Consider the following 23,378-nt stretch of genomic DNA (forward strand, 5'->3'; position numbering starts at 1 on the left):
TAACTCTGACTTTCAAATAAATAAATCTTTAAAAAAATAATAAAGTACATGAAAGGATTATGTAGGTCATACGCAAACATGATGCCATTTTACATAAGGGATTTGCTCATTTCCGATCCCCTACACATATCAAAGAATGACTGAAAGTAGAAGCACACCGTAAGTGGTCTCTGCGATTGACTTCTCCCACAGCGTGAAGTCTGTGGGAGATTTCCAGGCACGGGCATATCAGGCCCATGTACTCATCTGGTCTGGCCCTGCCAGGACAGCCACAGGCAGGACTAGAAATCCAGTAAGTCCATACTTTGGTAATTTTGCACAGGCCATAAATGATGCTCTAAGTATCCAAACAGGTTTTGGAAGACAAATGGTTCCCCACCCTAGCATGATAATATAACAGTTTATATTTGTTCTCTCTTTTTTTTTTTAAGATGATTTATTTTATTTATTTGAAGGTCAGAGTTACAGAGAGAGGTAGAGACAGAGAGAGGTCTTCCATCCGCTGATTCACTCCCCAGATGGTCACAATGGCCAGAGCTGTGTCGATCCAAAGCCTAGAGCCAGGAGCCTCCTCCGGGTCTCCCACGTGGGTGCAGGGGCCCAAGGACCTGGGCCATCTTCTACTGCTATCCCAGGCCATAGCAGAGAGCTGGATGGGAATAGGAGCAGCTGGGACTAGAACAGGTGCCCATATGGCATGCCAGAGCCTCAGGCCAGGGCTTTAACCCGCTGCACCACAGTGCCGGCCCCAATATAACAGTTTAATAAGGAAGCTTAGGGGCAGGTCCTTGGGCCCCTGCACCCACGTGGGAGACCCAGAGGAGGCTCCAGGCTCCTGGCTCCTGGCTTCAGCTTGGCGCAGCTCCGGCCGTTGCAGCCATCTGGGGAGTGAACCAGCAGATGGAAGTCTTCTCTCTCTGTCTCTCTCTCTGTGACTTTGTCATTCAAATGAATAAAATAAATCTTTAAAAACAAAAAAAGGAAGCTTAGAGTATGGCAGACAAAACAGCATGAAAGGTGTTAACTTATCAAAATGGTGTTGGAAATAGGCATTTTTATTCATTTGTCTGCCTCATAACTTTCCCCGAGAACCTCCCACACCCAGGACCGTGGAAGGGTAAAAAGAGGGGGCGGATTCAGCCTCTGCCTTCAGGAGTTCAGGCTGATAAAGGCAACAGGCGGGCACAGTCCTCAGATGCCAGGGTCTGACTCGACCCTCAGCACACGGGACGTCACAGTGGGTGAAGCTCATGTAAATTTCCAGCTCACTGCCGAAGCCACCAGCAGTCTCTCAGACTTGTTTCTTAGTGGGAAAGAATGTTCACCAACACCACCTTGCTTTCAGTTGTATGAGAGCAGTTCAAGAAGTACACGGAAAATGGAATTCAAAGTCTCTGTTGATGCACAAAAATTTGAAACTAATGTCCAGTTTTTTCATAATATGAACACTTTGCTACCCTTCAATTGCTTTGCGCCCAAATAAACTTATCTTTTAACGCTGTTCTTCCGTGAACTTTTTGAAGTACTCTTGTGTGAAACTTGATGAGTTTTTTGCTTGTTTATTTTTTGGTTTTGGTTTTCAATGGGATGGGGCTGTTTTGAGGAATGTCGCATGTCAGGAGCTTGCAGGAGAGAACTGGCTCATAAGTCAAGGAGGAGAGAGCTGGGGGAGGGCAGGCCTCACGCTGGGGCTGGTACCGCCTGCCTTGACATCAGCCCCGCTGATCTCATGCGTGTGACGTGCTCATGGCCGTGTGCTCCAAGCCTGGAGGAATTTCACTGCGCTTGAACAATTCTTCATGTACTCAGAGGTCAGCGTTTGAATATCGAAAACACTTCTGATTCAGACAGGCTGAGGGATGATGAGATGCAAAGGTTTCTGTCAGCAGGAGCGAACCTGCATGTGGGAACGCTGCGATGTCTCCCTGCAGTCACAAAAGGGCAAGTTCAAGACTCCTTGAAGCTAAGAGGTGTCTATCACATCAGCCGAGAGAGCAGGCGAGTAACGAAGCATGTGCCACAAATGGGATATGCATGGTGTTTCCAAACATTCCTCGGGGATAAGCAAGGTTCTTGCTCAAGATTCTCAGACAGCGGGGCCCCAGGATTTCAAACCCCGGTCATGGAGCAAGGCCAGCAGCTCGGCCCAGGACCAGCCCCTCCCGCAGCCCACAGCCTGGGCCTCACGTTCCAGCTGCCACCTTGGAGCAGACCTATAAGGGCCTCTTGGGGGCTCCCCAGTGCCTCCCCAACCTGGCTCACTGATCTGAAATTCCACCTTAGAAATTTATATCCTTCCTCCAAAGCGAATACTCCCGGGAGAAGAAGCCCAGCTTTTATCAGCCATTTACACCTCAGTGCAAATGTGTTTATCAGAGCCTTTGCCAAGGAGTAGTTATTGGAAGAGAGGAGGTGAAAGGAACCAAGTACGAGAAATGCCGGAGGATGCAGAGAACGGTTCCCAAAGCCACAAAAGACTAGCTAAAGAAGACAAGGTGCACCAGACAGCCTTGACCTTTCCCAGGAGTGCTGGCTGGAGAAGACAAGCCGCTGACCCACACTTGCTGGGATCCAGGAGGGGGACAGAGAGTGCAAGACAATCACCGTGATGAAGGGGCTGGGGAACAGAGTCGTGTCTCTGGCCGCACAGAGCAGGCATCCATCAGGAAGTGCACACTGCTCTCTAGTCTCTCCAAGGAGGGAGAGCAGCCCTTACGGAGTGGACCTGTGCTGCCCAAACAAAGCAAGAGGAGAAAAGAGCTGCCGTCCCCCACCCATCCTCAGAAGTGCCTCCTTTGGCGCTAGGACTCCACCAAGAACCTAAGTCTGTTGAATCACAGACTTTTTGCATTGAAAGAGTAGTGTTTGTCTAATCAGATCTGCTCTTGCACCCTGGGAGGACAGAGGTCATGACCCGGGACTCCCACTGAGCTACTGTCTCAGGTCCATCAACGAGATGACCCCCAAACCTGGCGAGACCAGGGATTTCTTGTTTGCAGAACCTGAGGATTTCACAACACTCACCCGCGATTACAGCTCAGAGCTGTCTGGTTCTCTGTGGGGCCAGGGCACCCTAAAAGAAGTTATTTTAGAATTCATTAATTGACTTCCAAAAGTCTTCTTGGCTTCCTGCAGTTGCTGTTATTCCTGAGAATCATATCAGAGAGCCAGGCCTGTGCGAAGAGCCAACAGTACCCAGAACCCGAGTCGGTCTAGCAGACTCACTACAAGCCCACAGACTGATCACTAACGGTGAGCTCAGGACATTTAACATCATCCCTAGAGAGGGACAAGGGCACCTCAACAAGTTCACAGAAAACGGAATTAAAACAGAAGTTTATTTTGGTACACAAAAAATTGGAATACATGCAATGAGACTTCAAAATTTTAAGAAAAATGCATATTATATAAAATCTATGCATGGATTTCAAAATGTGCTTGCACCAAAATAAGCTTATCTTTTAACTCCATTTTCCATAAGCTTTTTTAAAGTACCCTGATATCCTCAGGGCTGGCATGTGGTGCAGCGGTGAAGCCGCCACCTGCAGTGCCGGCATCCCATATGGGCGCTGGTTCAAGACCCAGCTGCTCCACTTCCAATCCAGCTCCCTGCTATGGCCTGGGAAAGCAGTAGAAGATGGCCCAAGTCCTTGGACCCCTGCACGTGCGTGGGAGACCAGAAGAAGCTCCTGGCTCCTGGCTTTGGATCAGTGCAGCTCCCACCACTGCAGCCCATTGGGGAGTGAACCTGCAGATGGAAGACCTCTCTCTTTCTGCCTCTCTTTCTATCTGTGTGTAACTTGGACTTTCAAATAAATAAATCTTTAAAACAAAAAATAAAATAAAATATCCTCACATCCTCATATCTTTACTTTGTTTTTAGTTTTTTAATTTTGACCTAGAAATATCTTTTTTTAACAAAGCCAGAATTTTTTTAAAGATTTATTTATTTATTTGAAAGGCAGAGAGAGAGAGAGAGAGGTCTTCCATCCACTGGTTCACTCCCCAATTGGCCACAATGGCCGGAGCTGCACTGATCTGAAGCCGGGAGCCAGGAGCTTCTTCTGGGTCTCCCACACAGGTGCAGGGGCCCAAGCACTTGGACCATCTCCCACTGCTTTCCCAGGCCACAGCAGAGAGCTGGATCAGAAGTGGAGCAGCCAGGTCTCAAACCATATGGGATGTCAGCGCTGCAGGCAGAGGCTTTACCCGCTACGTCACAGCGCCAGCCCATATCTTCACTTTTAAGATATAGGTGATAGTTCTTCTTCAAAATGTGTGTGTGCAAAGTGCCATGTCCAAGGAGTGGGAGTAAGACAGATACAACATGCTCTCCAAACAAGTGTGCCTGCTGAGAACTCTGCTGAAAGCTGTAGAAGAGGAAGCTCCGCTTCTCCTTGATTGGTCTCATAGTCCAGCCTCGCTCTAGGAAAACGTATTCTTCTGTAGAAGAGAAGGAAGACGCCTACCTCGGGAGCTACAGTGTTAAAGATCCTCCTTGTGAGTGAGTGAGTGATGAACTGTGAAGCCATCATAAAAAGCACTTCATATGGCTTTAGTTACTACAGGAGCCAAACTGGTCTCAGACTCACGCAGTTTACCTTGCCCGTCTTTCCCGATGCAGCCCGGAGCCCATGACATTGGAAGGATTCCTTTTTTCCCTCCCATCACAGCACTTTAAAACAAAACAACAGACCCCCACCTACCCACCCATCCCATGGAGATTCAGATTTTATCTTCTTCTGGAGGACTGGTTCTGAAACGATTTTAAAAATGTGTTTGCAGCATCTGAAAGTTTCCTACCTCCCACACATACGCTCTGAAGTTTGAAAGAACACATCATTTCTAGTTTGATGTATCTCCAAAACTGAGAACACAATGCAAGGGAGTGGATGTCTTATTTCACTCCACAGTGCAGGCACAGTTCTGCCTTAGACATGGTTTTAGCATAAAGTAAATTGTATTTCCAGGATTGCTGCCAAACACAACAATACAAATAATGATGACCAAAAACAGGAAAATGCAAGTGAACCAGAAGTGATGATGTTTCATAAAGAAACCCCATAAATGTTCTCAATATGCTTTGGTTTTACTTGCAGATCAATTAATTAAACCAAGCTGGCAAAAACCCCAGCATCGAAAACTCTACTAGGAGAGAACTCAATAGAAATCCAATAGGGATACGAATAATTCCTTAATGCAAATGATGAGTTGCATCTCAGCAATCAATGATTTTCAAAGTGGAGCTCAGGAGAGTCTACTCGTTCTCTCTATATCTCTATCTCTCTCTGTCTCTTGCTTTCTTTCTCTCTCTGTATTGGCTCAATAGTGACAATTTTCCTGAATCTCTAAGCTACTCCACTTCTAGATTATTAGAATTTCTAGTGAGTTATCATCATATCAGCATGAAATCGGTCACAGGGCATCACTCTGCATTCGCGTCAGCATGTTCCCAGGCTGTTAGAAAAGTTCCTTGCGCAGAACTCCAAACACTACTGGAAGAGAGCTAAAATATCCATGTTACTGATAAGGAAACTTAAGTTCTGAAGAGTAAACCGTTCGAGTTCAACAGGTTCGGGGTTTTTTAAATATGATTTATGTATTTATTTGACAGAGTAACAGAGAGGGAGAGATGGAGGGAGATCTTCCATCCACTATTCACTCCCAAGATGGCCTTAAGGGCCAGGACTGGGCCAGGCTGAAACCTGAAGCCTGGAGTTCTTTCAGGGTCTCCCCTGCACCTGGGTGCAGGGGCTCAAGCACCCGGGCCTTCACCCATTGCCTTCGCAGGAGCAGTAGCAGGGAGTTGGTTCAGAAGCAGGGCAGCTGGGGCTCGAAATCTGTGCTGATCTGGGATGCCAACATCGCAGGTGGCAGCTTAACCCGCTGTGCCACAATGCCGGCCCCCAAACACAGGATTTGGAAGTGGGAAAAGGAAACACAGAAACTCTACAGGAGCACTGCTGCCCTGTGCCCACTTGACAGCACTCTGGAAACTGAGCGGAAGGGATGGCTTAGCCACAAACTGCTCGAGCGCTCTGGGCTGTGCTCCTCCCACGGCAAGGCTGCTCCGAGGCAGAGCCGTCGGCATAACGTCCTCACTGCGGCGAGGTTTGCCAAAATGAGGGAGTCCTATTATACGGCACTAAATAACACTAAATTAAAATTGGCCTTTCTACCTCATTGCGGTAAAACACATAGAACATAAAAATCATCATTTTATGACTCAGGGGCTTCTAGAACATTCTCAACACTGTGCCAACAGCACTTCTCTTGGAATCTTTCAGAACACGAAAAAGAAAACTCCTTATTTTAGTGCGCGTATATCTTTCACAACTCTTATATTTGATGATCTCTCTGCAAGGAAGAAAAAGAAAGTAAGCTTAGAGCCTGAGGCAAACAAGCACCCAGCTAGACTCCGATAAAATACACTTCATTTTGGTTTTTCTGTTGGGATGTTTTGTCTTTGTTTGTATTTGACCCAAATTTCTATTTTTAAAGTAAAAAATAAAATCCTTCTCCAATATTTCAGTAAGATGGTAAATTCACTTAAGGAAAGGTTTTAGGTAAGAGTGGTATACGTGGCATGGTGATGCGGCCAAACAAAACACAAAGGAGGCACGTGACTGGTTGGAGCCCCTCTCTGGGCACTAGAAGGAGCAGACAGGGAGGAACAGAACGGCCGCTCCTGTCAACGCCAGTTAAGCGTCGCCGGGCTGGGGCAAGGACTTGGGAGGCAGAGGCTGGTAGCATGTGCCAGCACGTGGCTGGTCCTGACCCTTCTTTCCTGTTGGCAGTCCCTGGCCCACCCTGCCTCCTTTGATGGAGACAGAAAGAAACCCTGCCTTGGGGCAGTAGCAGCCCCACCCTCCCACTGTGCCAGGGATGGACAGCGACCAACCACAAGGGCTGTGTCCTCCTTAAAGGAAGAGCAAGAGCAGGCAGGAAGCTCAGAGACAGGTCGGGGAGCCTAGCTGGTGGACTCCACCGAGCAGCTGCGGGCCGTGTTCAGGGGCGCTGCTAGAAGCAGGAGGTGAGGAGGGTAAGGCCAGGGACCTGGGACAGGCGTTTGGATGGAGTGCTTGCCCCTGAGCCCCCGGGCTTGCAGAGGAAGGCTGTAGCGGGGCCGTGTGGGAGTGGACGTGTGTGATGAGCTGTCTCCCTCCGACAGGTCTGCTCCCAGGCCCGTCTCTGCAGAACGGAGCCTGCATGCCTCCAACGTGAGGCTCCGCTGCTGCGCGATCCTTCCCCGCCTACAAATCTGTTTCTAATGAGTCACCATTTGTAAATGGAACTCCCATCCCAGGCTCTTCATTAGTGAGAGGTTATCAAGAAGAAAAATGGGGCACCCATCTGGAGATAAAAATCCCTGATGTCTAACAGATTGTCAGGAAGATTTCCAGCCCTGTGGATCTGAAGACAATGCATGCACTCACACACACACACACACACACACACACACACACACACGCACACTACTCCTGCCCAGAGAAGTCATTCATTTTATATGTTCAGCCTAAATGAGACCACAGGAAAGACAAAGCTTCTCCTCTTAGACAACATAAGCCATCATTTTAGACATTTAGGACATTGAAGCCATCACTCCTATACAAATTGGTACAGCTCCATGTATTGCAATGCTGTCCCTAATGTTAACAAGACCAGAGGAACCTGGCTCTAAGAGGTTTTGATCCATAGAGTTTACATTTTCCTCCAGGTCCTGCCACGTTTCTTGGTTTTCTTCCAGGTAAAATTTGTCTCAAGAGTTGATCCTTGTCCCCTTGTCCACCTCCTCACCTCCCACACTCCACACTCACTGCCACCGGGCCCCCATCCTCACCACACCAGTGATCCTGCATCGCCAAACCCAATCATTGCCTCTCTGTCCTCAGCTTGTTTTCTCTGCAGCATTTGACACGATTGAACTCTCTCACTTAAAGCACTTTCTTATCTCGGCTTCTGTAACACAAAACCGTTCTGCTTTCTGTCCGACCTCACAGGTCACTCCTCGATCTCCTTCCCCCTATGCTACTTCTCAAGTAGGAGAGCCAGGGAGCAGCCATGAGTTCTTCCCTCTGCCCTGGAAACAGTCCTCCCTGGGTGATCCAGCAGGTCCCAGACGATCAGACACCATCCGGAGACCGTGGACCCTGAAGTGACACCTCTGACCCTGATCCCACCCCTGAATCCTGGACTCAGATACCAAACCATCCACTTGATACCTCCAATTGTGTTTATAATGCTCATTCCAAATTTAACTTGTCCTAAACTGAACTTTGATTTTTCCCCCATATTTCTTCCTTTCTCTTCCTCTTCTCAACCGTGGTATCAACAGTGGCTGCGACAAAACCATTTCTCCCAAGGACCATGGCCATGGGGCTGCTCTTCCTGCTTCTGCTCCCCTAATCAAAACTCTCCCAGGGCTTTGCATCTCAAAACCAAATTCAAATCCTGATCTTAGCCTAGGACTTGCCAACCCGGCTGCCTCTCTGTGACCTCGTCTCCTCCAGCTTCCTCTTCCTTCCCCACAGTCCCCACCACGATGCCCAGGCCTGCTCCTCCAACACACCACACACGTGTTCCCACTTCCTGGCCTCTGCACTCACTGTTCCTCTTCCTGGGGTGCCCTCGCCCTGTGGCCGACTTCTTCCTCAAACACCCACTCTCCTCATGCATCACCTCCATTAAAGAGGATTGCCCTGATGATCTAACCTAAAGCTGGCCGTCCGCGTCCTCTGATCCCATCACGATGCATTACTTCACTTGTGAGCACTCCCGTACCTAACACAACATGCTGTTCCTTCATTCTCTGTCTCTCCTTGCAAGGGTGGAAGTTCCTAGACAGCAGTGGCTGCATCCGTTTTGTCTCCTCAGTCCCCAGACGCTAGGGGAGAACCTGGAACATAGTACATGCTGAATCAATATTTGTTGACTTATTAATAGGTGTTAATTCTTTTCCCTACTCTCATGTGTGATCCATCTGAAAAAATCATCCTTTCATCTCAATCCTAAATACATCCAGTTCTGTCCTATGTGAAGCCACCATGCTACCTTGGCAGGACCACTGCTTGCCTCCTGACTGGCCTCCTTGCTTTTTCTCTAATGCCCCCACTCGGGAGAGGCTGGTTAGCAGGTGCCACATTAAGTTCAATAAGCAGAAGGTCTGGTTCTCCTTCACAAACAGAATGATGACTTTGATAAACAATAATGATTATTTCACAGCAGCTAAAAGGATCTTGGGTACTCTCATTACAAAATGATAAATGTTGGAGGTGATAGAAATGCTAATTCCCCTGATTTGACCATCCCACAGTATATCTGTCACACTACACCCACAATTGCAAACACTTATTATGTGTTGGTTAAAATTCTAACTTAATTTTTTAAGTAATGCAAAAGTCTTAAGCAAAATAGCAGCCAAAAGAAAAAGCCATTCTCCAGAGAGCTTCGATGAATTAAAACACAAGTCAAGCCCCTTGTCTGAAACCCATGTTCCCAAAGCTCTTTCAATAAAGCACACACTTTTTAAAAAGAAAAAAAATATTTTTTAAATTTATTTGAAAGGCAGAGTGACAAAGGGAGAAGAGACAGATAGAGAAAGAGATCTTCCATCAAATGGCTACATGACCCAGAGCTAGACCTGCCTAAAGCCAGGAGCCAAGAACTCCATCCAGGTCTCCCACATGGCTACAGGGACCCAAGTGCCTGAACCATCATCCACTGCTTTCCCAGGCACATCAGCAGGGAGCTGGATCAGAAGTAGAGCAGCCAACACTTGAACTGGTGCTCCGATATGCGATGCCAGGCAGTGGCTTACCCCACTCCATCACAATGCCAGCCCTTAAAGTGCAAACTTTTAAGGCTGTTTTAAAGGCCAAGAGGGCTGTGGTCTCACAAGCTCTCGCAGCTCACGGCCTCTCCTCCTTGTTCCCTGAGCTGCAGCCACATTCTTCTCTGATGCCTTCAACACCCCAAATTTGTTCCTGCCTCAATGGTTTTGCAGATCCTGTGGCTTCAGGACAGACAGCTCTTCCCCAGATAACCACAAGACTGACACCTACCCAAGTGTCAACTAAAATGTCACCTTTCCCAAGGAAGACCCTCTTGGTCACTCACCTAAGTCTGGTCCCCCCACAGTCACTCTCTTTCACACTATTGTACTTCATTTTCCTCACAGCACATACGCACATACTTTAAATTCCTGTGCATATTTTAACTTGCTATCCTCAGTAAAGTAGTCTACCTTCTTCCCCATTATATTCCCAGTACCCTGTATAAATATTGGCATTGTTATTGTTTGAACATGCATAGTAATTCATCAACTATTTACTACATTGGATTAAATTTGGTAGCTTCTAAATTTTTGTGGACAGTATTTTTTTTCTTAATAAAACTATTCTAAATCTTAGAAAGATTTAAAGATCTCATTGTTTATATCAGGCAAGATGATTAACAGCAACAAGCAACAGCAGAAATCCAGAGGTTTGAGCCAATATGAGCACATCTTGCCCTTCCTGCACTGTCCAGTGAAGGTGTTAGGCAGGTAGCATTTCACACAATGATTCCCAGACACAGGCTCCTTCCATCCATGAACCTGCCATGCCCTGGCTTCAAGTCTTGCACTGGGAGTTCTGCACCTGCCTATTACACAGACCAAGGGAAAGAGCAACCCCAGATTGCCACAGAAATTGTGCAGGTCAGGTCTCAAAGTGGAAGATTCTACTTCTCCCCACATTCCATGGGCCAGAAGGAGCCATGTGGCCCCAACTTAACTGCTGGGAAGGCTAGGGCTACTGAAGAGGCAGCCCCAGGCCTGACAAGCATCGACCCCATCCCTGCTACACTGGTTTATGATCTGCAGAGAACGCTGTGACTTCCAGGCATCCGTCACCTGCACAGGTTTGAGCATCACCGTTAAGGTATCTGGAGTTTATGGAAAGTAATGAATCAACTCCATCAGTCAAGGACAACCCCAACGTAGTAGGTTCTGGACCTGTCAGAGCAGATGACCACACAACTCTGCTGCAACAGTCCTAAAACCCTCAGCAGGCACCTTCCTGTGTCTCAACATGTGTAGGCACGCATAATTCCAGCCATAACATCAGTCCAGTCTTCAGTTAGCCAGCTTCAGCCTCTGAATTTATTGCAAGGCCTGGTTTCTCACTGGACAGATTCATTTTGAGAGCCACAGTTTTAAGATGTTACTGATGGTTTCTGCCTTTTAGCTCTTTTCAGCCTATTTTTTTGTCCAGCTATAGATGATCTAGTCCAAAGTCAAAGGAAACAATCTACATGAATCCATTAATAGCTCAACTAGGGTGGAAGCAAGTTCAAAAAATGGGGTGTATCCCGACTCTAAAGGGCTAGATTTGAATACCTTGAGATTCGTTGTGAGTCTAAGCCAGTGAAGGTAGGTGGCAGGTTCCACTAGGGAAATCTCTCCTACTTTTTTGGTTTAATCTCATTCACCTTGGACTTAGTCTTTGATCTGCATCTCATCATTGTTTCACTCAAATAATTAATGGAAATTACAAGGTCATAAAGATAAGAAACAAAAGTGCATTTCACAACAACATAGAATTTTATGGATGAAAGGAAAAGATCCAGGGTGAATGTTTGGCACCGCTTGACATAGATAGGAATGGGGACACCCACATCCCCTATCAGAAAGCCTGGGTTCCAGGCCTGGCTTCACTTCTGCTCACAGCTTCCTTCTAACACACATCCTGGGAAGCTGCAGGCAATGCCGCAAGTACATGGGCTCCTGCCATACACATGGGAGACCCAGACTGAGTTCTAGGCTCCTGGCTTCAGCCTGGCCCAACCCGGGATATTTCAGGTATTTGGGGAATGAATTGGTGAATGGCAGGTCTCTCTCTCTCTCTCTCTCTCTCATCCTGTTTCAAATAGATTAAATAAATAAATACATTTAATTAAATACCCAGGGGCCAGTGCTGTGGTGTAGCAGGTTAAGCCACCTCCTGCAGTACCAGCATACCATATGGGTGCCAGTTCAAGACCCGGCTGTTCCACTTCTGATCCAGCTCTCTGCAATGGCCTAGGAGGGCAGTGGAGGATGGCCCAAGTACTTGAGCCCCTGCACCCAAGTGGGAGACCTGGAAGAGAATCCTGGCTCCTGGCTTCAGATCCGCACAGCTCTGGCCACTACGGCCAATTGGGGAGTGAACCAGCAGATGGAAGACCTCTCTCTCTCTCTCTCTCTCTCTCTCTCTCTCTCTGCCTCTCTGCCTCTCCTTCCCTCTCTGTGTAACTCTGAATCTCAAATAAATAAATAAATCTTTAAAAAAAATAAATATCCAAATATCCAGGCCCTAATCCCACACCAAAAGCAAGAATGGAGGCATATTGGAGAAAAGTACATGAAATAAATGTATAAAATCTTACAAGTTTCCAAAAAAAATGAAGTACTAAACTACATCTAGGCAAATGCATGAAGGGACAGAAAACAGATAAAATAGCTAGGGAGAGAAATGAATACACTGTCCAAAAACCTTAAAGCAACTTTTAATCCATTTGAAGTCATTTTGCAAGTAAGGACCCTAGTCAGAAGTATAACAATTTATTACGTAATAACTATTTATTACATATTTATTATGTAATCACTATTTATTACATATTTATTACGTAATAACTATTTATTACGACTTATGAAAGATATCATGGGATGGGCTGGAGCAGAAAGTCTTCAGGGTATTGAAGGATGGCACCATGTGATTAGCGAGAGGAGGAGTGAGGTGTGCATGAGGATCACAGCATAAATGAAGAAATAAAGACGGGAACACACAAGGGAAGAGGAGAGCCGTGATGGAAGAAAAGCCTGCTCAGTGGCATGCTCCGTGAACGGAAGAGGACAATGCCATATATTGAGCAAGGTTTGTTGTGAGCCGGCACCCTGGGTCCATTCTATGTTACCGTAACAGAGGACCGCAGACTGGGCGATATACAATGAGCAGACATTTGTTGGTTCACGGTTCCGGAAGCTGAGTCCAGCACTCCGCAAGGGCCTTCTTGCTGCGTCTCACGTGGCAGAAGGACACAGTGAGGGCAAGCAAGAGGAAGCAAACCCACTCCTGTGACAGCAGCATGGATCACTCATGACGCCGGGGCCCCCCGACCCCAGCACCTCCCCACAGCACAGCCTTAAAGAGCAAGTTCCCAATACGTGAACTTTGGGAGACACATTCAAAGCATAGCACTGGCTGAGGAGTCCAACTTGAAGTAATCCAAGATGAGGAGATAGTGCAGGGTCTTAATCAAAGGAGAGAGATGGTGAAAGCCATGATGACTCTGGCGGCCCTCCACGAGAGAAACTGGAAGTGAGGAAACCAGTTAAGAGGCTGCTGCAGTCATTTCTACGGGACGTGATAGGGACTTGGCTCTGAGAGGTGACAGCTCAAGCTGCGAGCCAGAGATCACCTCAAGGGACTCTGCAGAGGATGGAAAGATGCTGGTGGGTGACTGGGTACAGGTGGGAAGGAGAGGAAGGTGTGAACAAAAACCCTGGGGACTAGAACGGGGTGGTGGCACTGAGCCCAAGAGGAACTTCTGAAGTATATGGTGCAATTTTTTTCAGGTTAACATTGGTAATATCTATTCTGAGTTAGTCATATGCGGAATATTTAATTTCTAATTCTGAGACACATGGTTAGAATTAAGGCTCATAGTCTTGCTGGCTTTAGTTTCATCTAACTTTGAAATTTACAAGGTTGAGGAGGGGGTTGAGCATACACATCACAATATTATATAGCTGCCAGGTCATGTTTTAATCTTTAGCAGAATAGCAGAACAATGCTACATGTAATCAAAACATATTTTACAAGGAGAGGCAATCAGAACTCCAGATCCAAATGGTTCTTGACAATGCATAGCTGGTATACCAAAGCTAATTGATCTTTTAAATATCAAGTGAACCTTTTACCCGACATGTTCTGTTCTTTTCTTATAGTGACTTCGAGGTAGCAAATGGAAAGAGGTCCAACTGATGTCAAAATCCCAAGAAAAAATAGATACTCAATCCAGAGGAAGGTAGACACCAGGGAAGATGTATCCTAAAACTTAGTGGAAAAGCAAGGCATGCAAATTTTGGGAGGAGAGCAATGTCTATTAGTGGGATGAATGTAAACATGAAGACCTGCCAGGAGCAAGCAGGAAAGGCAGAAGACGGAGCAAAGCCACCCCACCATGAATGGAGAGTTTAGGACAGAGAGCGCCGTAGCAAACAGAAGTGTCCTGGAGATCACAGAATTAGATAGGTGTGATCAGCACAAAATAAAACCAATCAGGTCTTTAGCCGAGAGACTTTGGCCTTTGACATTGCCAAAAGCACAGATTTTTCTCAGATTCTTAAACTTCCTGTATAGTAGCAAAGTGCACCCTGAATAAAGACAGCACAGCTCTGCTAACACAATGGCGGGAAGGAAAGAGCCACTGGGAACGGAGTAAGTTCTTCACCAGAAGAATTATGTTCAGGATCTCTGCCAGGTGTCCCCAAAGGCAAGCCTGGATCATAGATGGGATTGCAGAAGGAAGAATTTTGAAATTTATTTGACACTGGGATAAGTATCAGAGACTTCTAATTGATCTCCAATAACTAGTCTTCTTGTCTTGCTCCATGTAAAAATTCACAAAAGTTAGCAGGACCCCTAGCTGCCTAAATCAAAGCCTCTATTTCCCAGCCTCCTTTGCAGCTGAAGAGAACAGTATCACTAAGTGTTGGTTGGTGGGCTGTCAGGGGGAGTGGTGAGTGCATTTTCAGGGGTCATGACCTGTTTTTTTTTTTTTAAAGATTTATTTTTTTATTTATTTGAGAGGTAGAGTTACAGACAGTAAGACGTAGAGACAGAGAGAAAGGTCTTCTGTCCATTGGTTCACTCCCTAGTGGCTGCAACGGCCGGAGCTGGGGCGATCCAAAGCCAGGAGCCAGGAGCTTCTGCCAAGTCTCCCATGAGAGTGCAGGGGCCCAAGAACTTGGGCCATCTTCTACTGCTTTCCCAGGCCACAGCAGAGAGCTGGATTGGAAGTGAGCAGCCGGAACTAGAACTGGCGCCCATATGGGATGCTGGCGCTGCAGGCAGAGGATTAACCCACTGTGCCATGTTGCCAGCCCCACGGCCTGTTCCTGGGTCTGAGCCCTTCCTGCTTAGTGAAATACGCATGCCAGCTGAGGCTGGAGAAGCCGTCTCGGATCACCAAGTGAAAAGCACATGTTGAGGATGGCGACGCGAGGATAAGGAGCCTGGTCAGGACAATGAGGGAGCCACCACACCAACTGCAGGCCACGTTTACTCGAAAGTGAGACAGGGTCCTTCTTGTTCTCCACGAGTCCCTGACAACTGCCTACCTATCTTTAGGGCAGCTAAGACCTGCAGAGGCAGGAGAGGTTCAACCTAGCCGTGTGACCATGCTTGCCTTGGAAAGCAGAAACTTCTTTCAGAGTAAACATAGGGGTATTTCCAGAAGTCCACACAAAATGAATTGCAAGATAAACTGATTTTGGTGTCAGAAATTTTTGCACTGCAGGTGCAGCTTTTTCACAACACACATTTTTTTTTCATGAACTTTTTGAAGACTCCTCATGTGCTTAGATTTCAAACAATTTTGGCACCCAAATGAATTTGTCATGGGGTTCCATTCCTCACAAACATCTTGAAGTGCTCTCGTCCTCAGATAGGGTCTGACAGGTCTGAAGAGACATCAGTTTCGATTGACAGTGAGAAAAACAGGAAAAGGGGAAACACCCAACCAGACAATAGATAAGGTAGGGTTTGGGACGGGGAGACCGAATTACATGGCACCTTGTATGCCGAGACACGCACACTAGGAGAGAGATCAGTCAGTTGAGCTGGAAGTGAGGGTGAAACAGCTGTGGGTCATCAGCAAGGGATTATGAGCTGCCGGCTCCAGACATGGCAGAGGGTGGAGGCCGCGGCCCAGAAAGCAGGGATGTTGTGAGGGACAAAACCAACAGCGACCTTAGAGCACCCCTGCAGGGCTAAGAAAATTCTGTGGAATTTTTCCAGGGAGCGTTTTCACCGTTAGTTCATGGATAGATGGCAACAGTGTCACTATGCGCCAAAAGTCTAGGAAAATGGAACTACAAGAGGACTTCAAAAACCTAGGAAAAAATACAAGTGAAGGTAAGCTTATTGTGATTGAGAGAGATTCATAAAGTTCGTGGAAAACACATATTATGCAAAAAATGTTCATGAAAGGTTAAAGATCTTTAAAGATCCCAGAAACTCAAGGGAGGTAGAAAGATGGCGGCCCTGGCTTTGTCACAGACGTGGAGGAAATCAGGCTGAGAAGGTGAGGAGGCCCATTCTGGCGGCCAAACAAGCAACTGCTCTTTAGGGCTCACCAGCAAAGGGAGTATCGTGGTCTTGGCTCCGAGATAAGAATTATGCAGAAAGCATTTCACAGTAACCACTATGTAACAGAGGTTGCAACATAATTTAGTTCCAGATTCTGGCAGAAAACTCAAAAACTCCATTATGCAGTTAAGCAACTATTAAAAAGGAACTGTGACTAACCCACAAGCAGTAAATTGGAAGCAACAATTCAAAGAAAAAAATAATTACAAGGAATCAAATAAAGAGAAATTAATTGAGAAAGCCGGGTTATTACTTCAACGGGACTAGAAAACCAGGAAAAGCATTTGTCAAGAATAGAACAGGATCTGATTCTTTAAAAAGCAAAAACTTATGTGACGACTAACAGTTGAAGACAAACAAAAATCATCTTTATTTTAGGAGGACCACTTTCTCTTTCTTTAATGTAAAGATTGGCCAAGTGAGACACACAGGATTGAGAAGGCACAGAGTTGGAAAGGCGGGGATAGAGCAGAGACAGCAGAAGCCAAGAGAAAGCCTTCTGGGAACTTGTAGCACAGTGGTGAGAATGTGACACTCAGGAGGAGATCTCTGGAACCCCTCTGGGCATGGAGTGAAAGCTGTGGTAGAACGAGGAAGGAAAAGACATACACCAATTAAAGACGTTAGGGAAATTCTGCTTCCAAATTCAGTTTGGATCTACACTGATTGGAGCTATGAGAATGTTCTACAGGTGACTGGTACCAGCATACTTCAAAAAGCTCATGAAAACATAGAATTAAAAGAGAAGTTTATTTTAGTGCAAAAAATATTTTTACAAATCCATACATAGTGTTTTCATAATATGCATTTTATTTGAATGCTTTGAAGACCTCTGGAATAAAATCATGACAGCAAGTTAAGTGCCACTTGTGACGCTGGAATCCCATATCAGAATGCCAGTTTGAGTCCCAGCTGTTCCACTTCCAATCCAGAGTTCCCACTAATGCTCCTGGGAACGCAGTAGATGACGTCCCAAGTGCTGGGCCACTGCCAGCCATGAGAGAGACCCAGGCAGAGTTCCTGGCTCCTAACATGGGCCTGCCCCAGACCTTGCTTTTGAGGCCCTTTGGAGAGTGAACCAGCAGATGGAAGATCTTTCTGTGTGTCCCTCCCTCTCTGTGTGTTGCTCTGCCTTTCAAATAAATAAATAAGAAAAATAATAGAGGTTGTGAGAGCCTGAGAGCAGCTACTGAAGAGCTCTGAGGGAAACTCTTAGTGGAAATGTGTGACAGCCACAATCCACACGTAACTCTCAGATTGCCCGAGAGGAGTCTCCTCCGCAGAAAAACCTTCAAGAAAGTGTGCAGACTAAGCCTGAGCTTCACTTACAGACGAGGTAAACCAGCAGAAGAAAAAGTTAGATAGAAATTCTCCTCGTTTCTAAAATGTGGCAAAATGAGGAAAATCGTGCTAACATAATCTAATATTTTAGGAGAAAAATAAACATGCAGGTGAGGGAAATTAGTAGACACAATTTATGTCAATCTCAAAGTTCTTTTTATGAGTACCTGAAATTCAGCTCGGCCTGTTTTGAAAAAACACTAATCTGACTCAAGCCTTACACAATAATGCAACTTTTCTTGATGATTTATCTTTTTTTCTTTTTGAAGATTTGTTTATTTATTTGAAAGGCAGAGTGACAAGGAGAGAACACACACAGAGAGAGAGAGAAAGATCTTCCATCTGGTTCACTCCCCAGATGGCTACAACAACCAGCATTGGGCCAAGCCAAAGCCAGAAGCCAGAAGGTCAGCCTGGGTCTCCCACGTGGGTGCTGGGGTGCAAGTCCTGCCTTCCTATGTTCTTCAGCAGGGAACTGGATCAGAAGTGGGCCAGTCGGGACTGGAACCAGTGCTCCAATATGGATGCCAGTGTCACCAGCAGCAGCTTAACCCACTGAGCCACAACCAGGCCTCCTTGAAGATTTCTTGAGGACACACAGGAAAGGTACTGCATCACGCACTAACATTTGCTGGTCATCTCTCTGCTCAGAGTTCATCTCCCTGAAGCTGTCCTTGATACCGTCCTCAACACCACTTCCCAGCCTCTGTGGGCTGCCCACTGGGCTCCTCGCACCCTCTCCCTCCCCAGAAGTCCTGGTCAGCTGCACATCCCCCAGCCCACCCCCCAGCACCAACCCAGACCTCAATGGCATTCAGAAGTGCCATCACCCTCACCTGGCCCACGCTTTAGCCAATGGCAGTTCTTCACGTGCTCTTGGAAAGACCCAATTTCCTCCAGGACTGTGAAGTAGAAAATCTTCTAGAAAAGAATCAAAATCTTGCTCTGTCTTTGCACACATGGGGAAAAATGATAGTGATAACAACAGCCAATGCTTTTATAACATTTACTGATATCCTATGTCTATCAACTCCTTGAATATCTCTATTATCCCTATTTTTATCACTGCTGTTAATTACTGTCCCGTTTTTACACATTTACACACATTGGCTAAGTAGCAGGACAAGTTTCTGGCTCTGCTTCCAAGCTGGCTCCAGAAGCCACATTCTTTCCACCATACTGCACAGACTCTCCCCACGGGCTTCTCTTCCTGTGCAGGGTGCCTCTGCGGTATCCCTGGCCTCTCACCTCCACTCGCTGCCACTCAGCTCCCCGGGCCTGTGTGGGCTCCTCCGGCAGCTGCTCCATCAGATCGTGTGCATGCATACACACACTCACGCTCAGCACACTGCCGCCCCCACACTCACACCATCTTTTCTCCACAGGTCACCGGAATGTGGGTGTCCAGAATCAAATGCTTTTTAATCAGCCTTCAGCTCCTTATGCCTCATCCACAAACAGGGACACAAATGGCCACTTTTTAAATTCTTAAAACACGGGTTTTGTAGCGCGGCATTAATAGGACTACCTCTCGGGTTTTCTGGAACCCTGAGGGTTAAAAACGTGTTCAAAATCCTCCAGAAGTGTGCTTCCCATGCCCCTACCAGTGGAATTCCGAGTGCATCTTCCAGGCGGGCGCTTCCGGGTCCTGAGGGGGGCAGGTGGCTGGCCTCAGCACAGTGGGCACTCTGAGCCCCCCTGGCAGTGGTGCTGCGCTGCCAGGGTCCCCATAACCCGGGAACTGGCAGTGAAGGGAAAGAACTGTAAACACGGTGGTGTTGGGAGCAGCTGTTCAGGATGGGAGTTTGTGTGTGTTGGGAGTGGGACAGGGCTTTGCCCAGGGCAAGGGAGGGACAGGTCAGCCGCAGTCAGACTCTTTTATCTCTCAAAGAACAGATGCGTGCTGCGGCAGGGAGTCCCCCAAACCGAGGCCCGAGCACCACAAGTCTGTCTGAAAAAAACCAACCACTGCGAGGGTTCCGGGAGCTCAGAGAGGCTTCCCTGCACCCTTCCAGGGGGCACCTGGTTTCTGGGCCCAGCGGGAGGAGACCTGTAAACAACACCTGGCAGTCAGCAGTTTGCAGAGGAGAGAGGGGCTAAGAGGAAGATAAGTCTCTCTGTTTCCCCAGGTGTGTGGGAAGTAGAGAAGACACTAATTTCGAATACGGGCGAAATGTGATTTTGTCTCTCTGCATATATGAAACGGGTCATGTCAGTTACTTTGGTTATGATTGTGATTCCTTCCTTCTGTCTTCCATTCCACACCAGAGACCACAGCATGGCCCTGGTGCCCCCTTCCTTCAACCCTGTCCTGCCATGACGTCATCTCCTTGCCAAAGGGCAACCTGCGCTTTGGTGAGGTCTTCATGTTCTCGTCTGGCCTCAAATTTGCAGGATCGCAAAATGGGTTTTATCTGTTTCCTCTGTATGAGCCAGTGGCTGCTAAATTGACTCATGCTAATTAAACCCACGAGAGGCTGATTCAGAAGCTGAGAGAACAATGTGTCAAATTACAGAGAGAGGGATGCTGGCCTGCCAAGCGAGGGCAGGTGTCTGAGTAGGACACTGTGCTCGGGGTGAGCAAGTCCACCCTGTAAGCCGGACAACAAGACAGAGCATTGCTATGTCAATACAAAAGCCGACCAAAGGTGTTTGCATGGTGTCACTAACGTTTCTAGAAATATCCTATAGACTAAAAATCTTCCGAGACCATCATGGTGGTGCAGTGAGTAAAGCCACTACCTACAGTGCCAGCATCCCATATGGTCACTGGTTTTGAGTCCCGGCTGCTCCACTTCTGAGCCAGCTCCCTGCTAATGCACCTGGGAAAGCAGTAAAAGATGGGCCAAGTCCTTGGGCCCCTGCACCCATGTGGGAGACCTGGAAGAAGTTCCTGGTTCCTGGCTTCGGGCTGGTCTAGCCCTGGCCATTGTGGCCATTTGGGGAGTGAACCAGTGGATGAAATATTCCTCTCTCTCCCTCTTTCTCTCTTTTTCCATCCCTCTGTTAATCTGGCTTTCAAATAAGTAAATAAACCTTTTTTTAGAAAAATGCCTTCCTTGAGTGCTATGCTTAAGAAACCAAGATTTGTATTTAGAATATGTTCCACTCGGTAAGAGCACCATACTGGCAATGATACATTCTCATGGCCGAAATTGTGTTTTTCCCATTACCTGTTAAAGACATTCTTATTCTATTCGTACTTGTCACTATACTTACAATTGCTAAACTTATCATACATGTTTATCCATTATATTTTAATGAGTCATTTAGATTGTGGAAAATAAATTAGGAATCATAGCTTAGCACCCAAGCGCGGGAAGGACACTAGCAATCACCCAGCTGAGTGCTTTTTAAATTATGTCCCATAGACCCAAGGGACCTGCTGGGTCAAGGGGCTGGGCATGTAAAAGTGAACAAAAGCCTGAGAAGGTGAACTGAAGCTGCCCTCCCCTATGGGATGGAATATTCCAAGGCAGTGACACAGAGAGAGATCGATCTTCCGCTTCTTGGTTCATTCCCCCTAATGGCCACAATAGCTAGGGATAGGCCAGGCTGAAGCCAGGAGACAGGAACTCAAGTATTTGAGACTTCGTCGGCTGTTTCCCAGGCACATTAGCAGACAGCTGAGACAGAAGTGGAGAAGCCAGGACACAAACCAGCACTCTGATGTGGGATGCCAGTGTCCCAAGTGGTGGCTTCGCTCATTGCACCACAACGTTTTATATGTATTAGCAAAGAGTGACAGGATAAAGTTAACATCTTGAAGAACCAATTTGGGTGATGCAACTAGGGAAGGCAAGAATAGAAATAAGAAGCCCAACTGGGAAGCTAGAGCACTTCTCCAAGTGCTGGTGTTGGGGACCAGGGTAACAGCAGTAGAGGTGAAGTGGACAGATTTGAGGTATAGTTTAAAGGCAGCATAGATAAGACGTGGCTATGGAAGTTGACAGTGACCCACCCACTTACTTATTGCACCCAGAAAATGTGCAAAGTAGTGTAGTGGTCAGCTTTTCACTATTACAACAAGCATACTTGAGAGAAGCTAACTTTTGCATGAATGGCTTACTTTCACTCAGTTTGGAAGATTCACAGTCCAAGACCAGGTAACCTGACTGCTCTGGTAACTGATAATGATGATGTTTGAGAGTGAAACATGTTTGGAGAGAGGATCATATGGTGAGCTAGGAAGCAGAGAGAGAGAGAGAAATTGGGAGCAGGTATCTTCTATATCCATTTGTCTCTATTTATAAGGCCACTATATGGGGCCGGTGGGGTGGCACACTGTATTAATCCTCCGCCTGCAGTGCTGGCATCCCATGTGGGCGCCGGATTCTTTCCTGGTTGCTCCTCTTCCAGTCCAGCTCTCTGCTGTGGCCTGGGAGTGCAATGGAGAATGGCCCAAGTGCTTGGGTGCCTGCACCCGCGTGGGAGACCAGGAAGAAGCACCTGGCTCCTGGCTTCAGATCGGCATGGCTCTGGCTGTGGCAGCCATTTGGGGAGTGAACCAATAGAAGGAAGACCTTTCTCTCTGTCTCTCTCTCTCTCTCACTGCCTGTAACTCTACCTGTCAAATAAATAAATTAAAATCTCTAAAAAAAAAAAAATAAGGCCACTATAATTCAATCATGGGGCTACATCTCAGCAGCTTAATCCTATCTCATCACTTCTTAAATTCCCCACCTTCAGACATCATAATTGGATTAAATCTGAACACTTACTCCATTAACCATGAATATAAGACTGAATTTAAGGACCAAGACCCTAATATATGGGCCTTTGGGGACACCTCAACTAATAATCAAATTATAGCCACTACTAACAATGTATCAGGCACTGGACTGGGCGCTCAAGGAGACAGTCAAGTGCCTGCCCTTTCTGGAATTCACATTCCAGTGCAGGGAGACAGACAATAGATGAACACAGCCAGAGGTGAAGAGTTAACCCTCTCTGCAACACCTTGGGCAATCAATTGCAGGGCTCCCACTAAGCACTTCCCTTCTCTCAGAAACCACTTTCCTGTACCCCTGCTGCCAGTCAGTTATCCAATCTCCTAAAAATCATTTCCTATATTTTGCTCAGTTTTCCAGCATTAGTAAGATGGAAGGACTAATCTATCTCCATTATTTCACCCTGGTCAGAACTGAAAGTGTCCATTTATTGCCAAAATTTGACAAAAAGGATAAAGTCAAAACTATTCACCAGGTTCTGACTGTAATAGCGCAGTAGGTGGTTATGAGATGGAATCCAACGGCTTTGGGTTTATTTTTTTCCCTCCCTTCCTTCCATTCTCTCTCCTTCCCTTCCTTCCTTCCTTCTTTCCTTCCTCCTCTCTCCCTTCTTTTTACTACTTTGTGTATGAATGTTTTAAAATTTATTTTGTTCTGCAAATGCTTGAGAGATTGATGGTGGAAAGGATGCAAATCAGTAGCCTGGTCTGGGTCAGGGTGAGATGCATACAGGACCTGTGACATTAGAGTGCAAAGTGGAGGCCAGAGACAGCCCAGAACACTTGAGCAGAGGAGACACAAATCACTGAGATGGAGAATCCTACAGAAGGAGCAGATGTGTGGCGGGAGACTCAGAGCTCAAACTCGCATATGCTAAATTTGAAATGTCTGTGAGACATTCCAGGAACAACAGCAA

At 46.7% G+C, this 23,378-nt stretch overlaps 1 long non-coding RNA gene across 2 annotated transcripts in view; it reads right to left on the minus strand.

Moving 5' to 3' along the window:
* The window catches only part of LOC127492398 (uncharacterized), a 78,596-nt gene that overhangs the window by 6,241 nt on the left and 48,977 nt on the right, over window positions 1-23,378 (minus strand). Inside the window, exons 3-4 of one of the 2 annotated variants that reach the window (XR_011379383.1) lie at window positions 18,569-18,653; window positions 8,782-8,896 (exon numbers count right to left, since the gene is read on the minus strand). The exons of the other annotated variant lie outside the window; for it this stretch is intronic. This is a non-coding gene — a long non-coding RNA (uncharacterized lncRNA). The remainder of the gene's footprint in view (window positions 1-8,781; window positions 8,897-18,568; window positions 18,654-23,378) is intronic. 2 annotated transcript variants of the gene reach the window in all.

Source organism: Oryctolagus cuniculus, chromosome 10 (genome assembly GCF_964237555.1).
Source record: "Oryctolagus cuniculus chromosome 10, mOryCun1.1, whole genome shotgun sequence".
NCBI lineage: Eukaryota > Metazoa > Chordata > Mammalia > Lagomorpha > Leporidae > Oryctolagus > Oryctolagus cuniculus.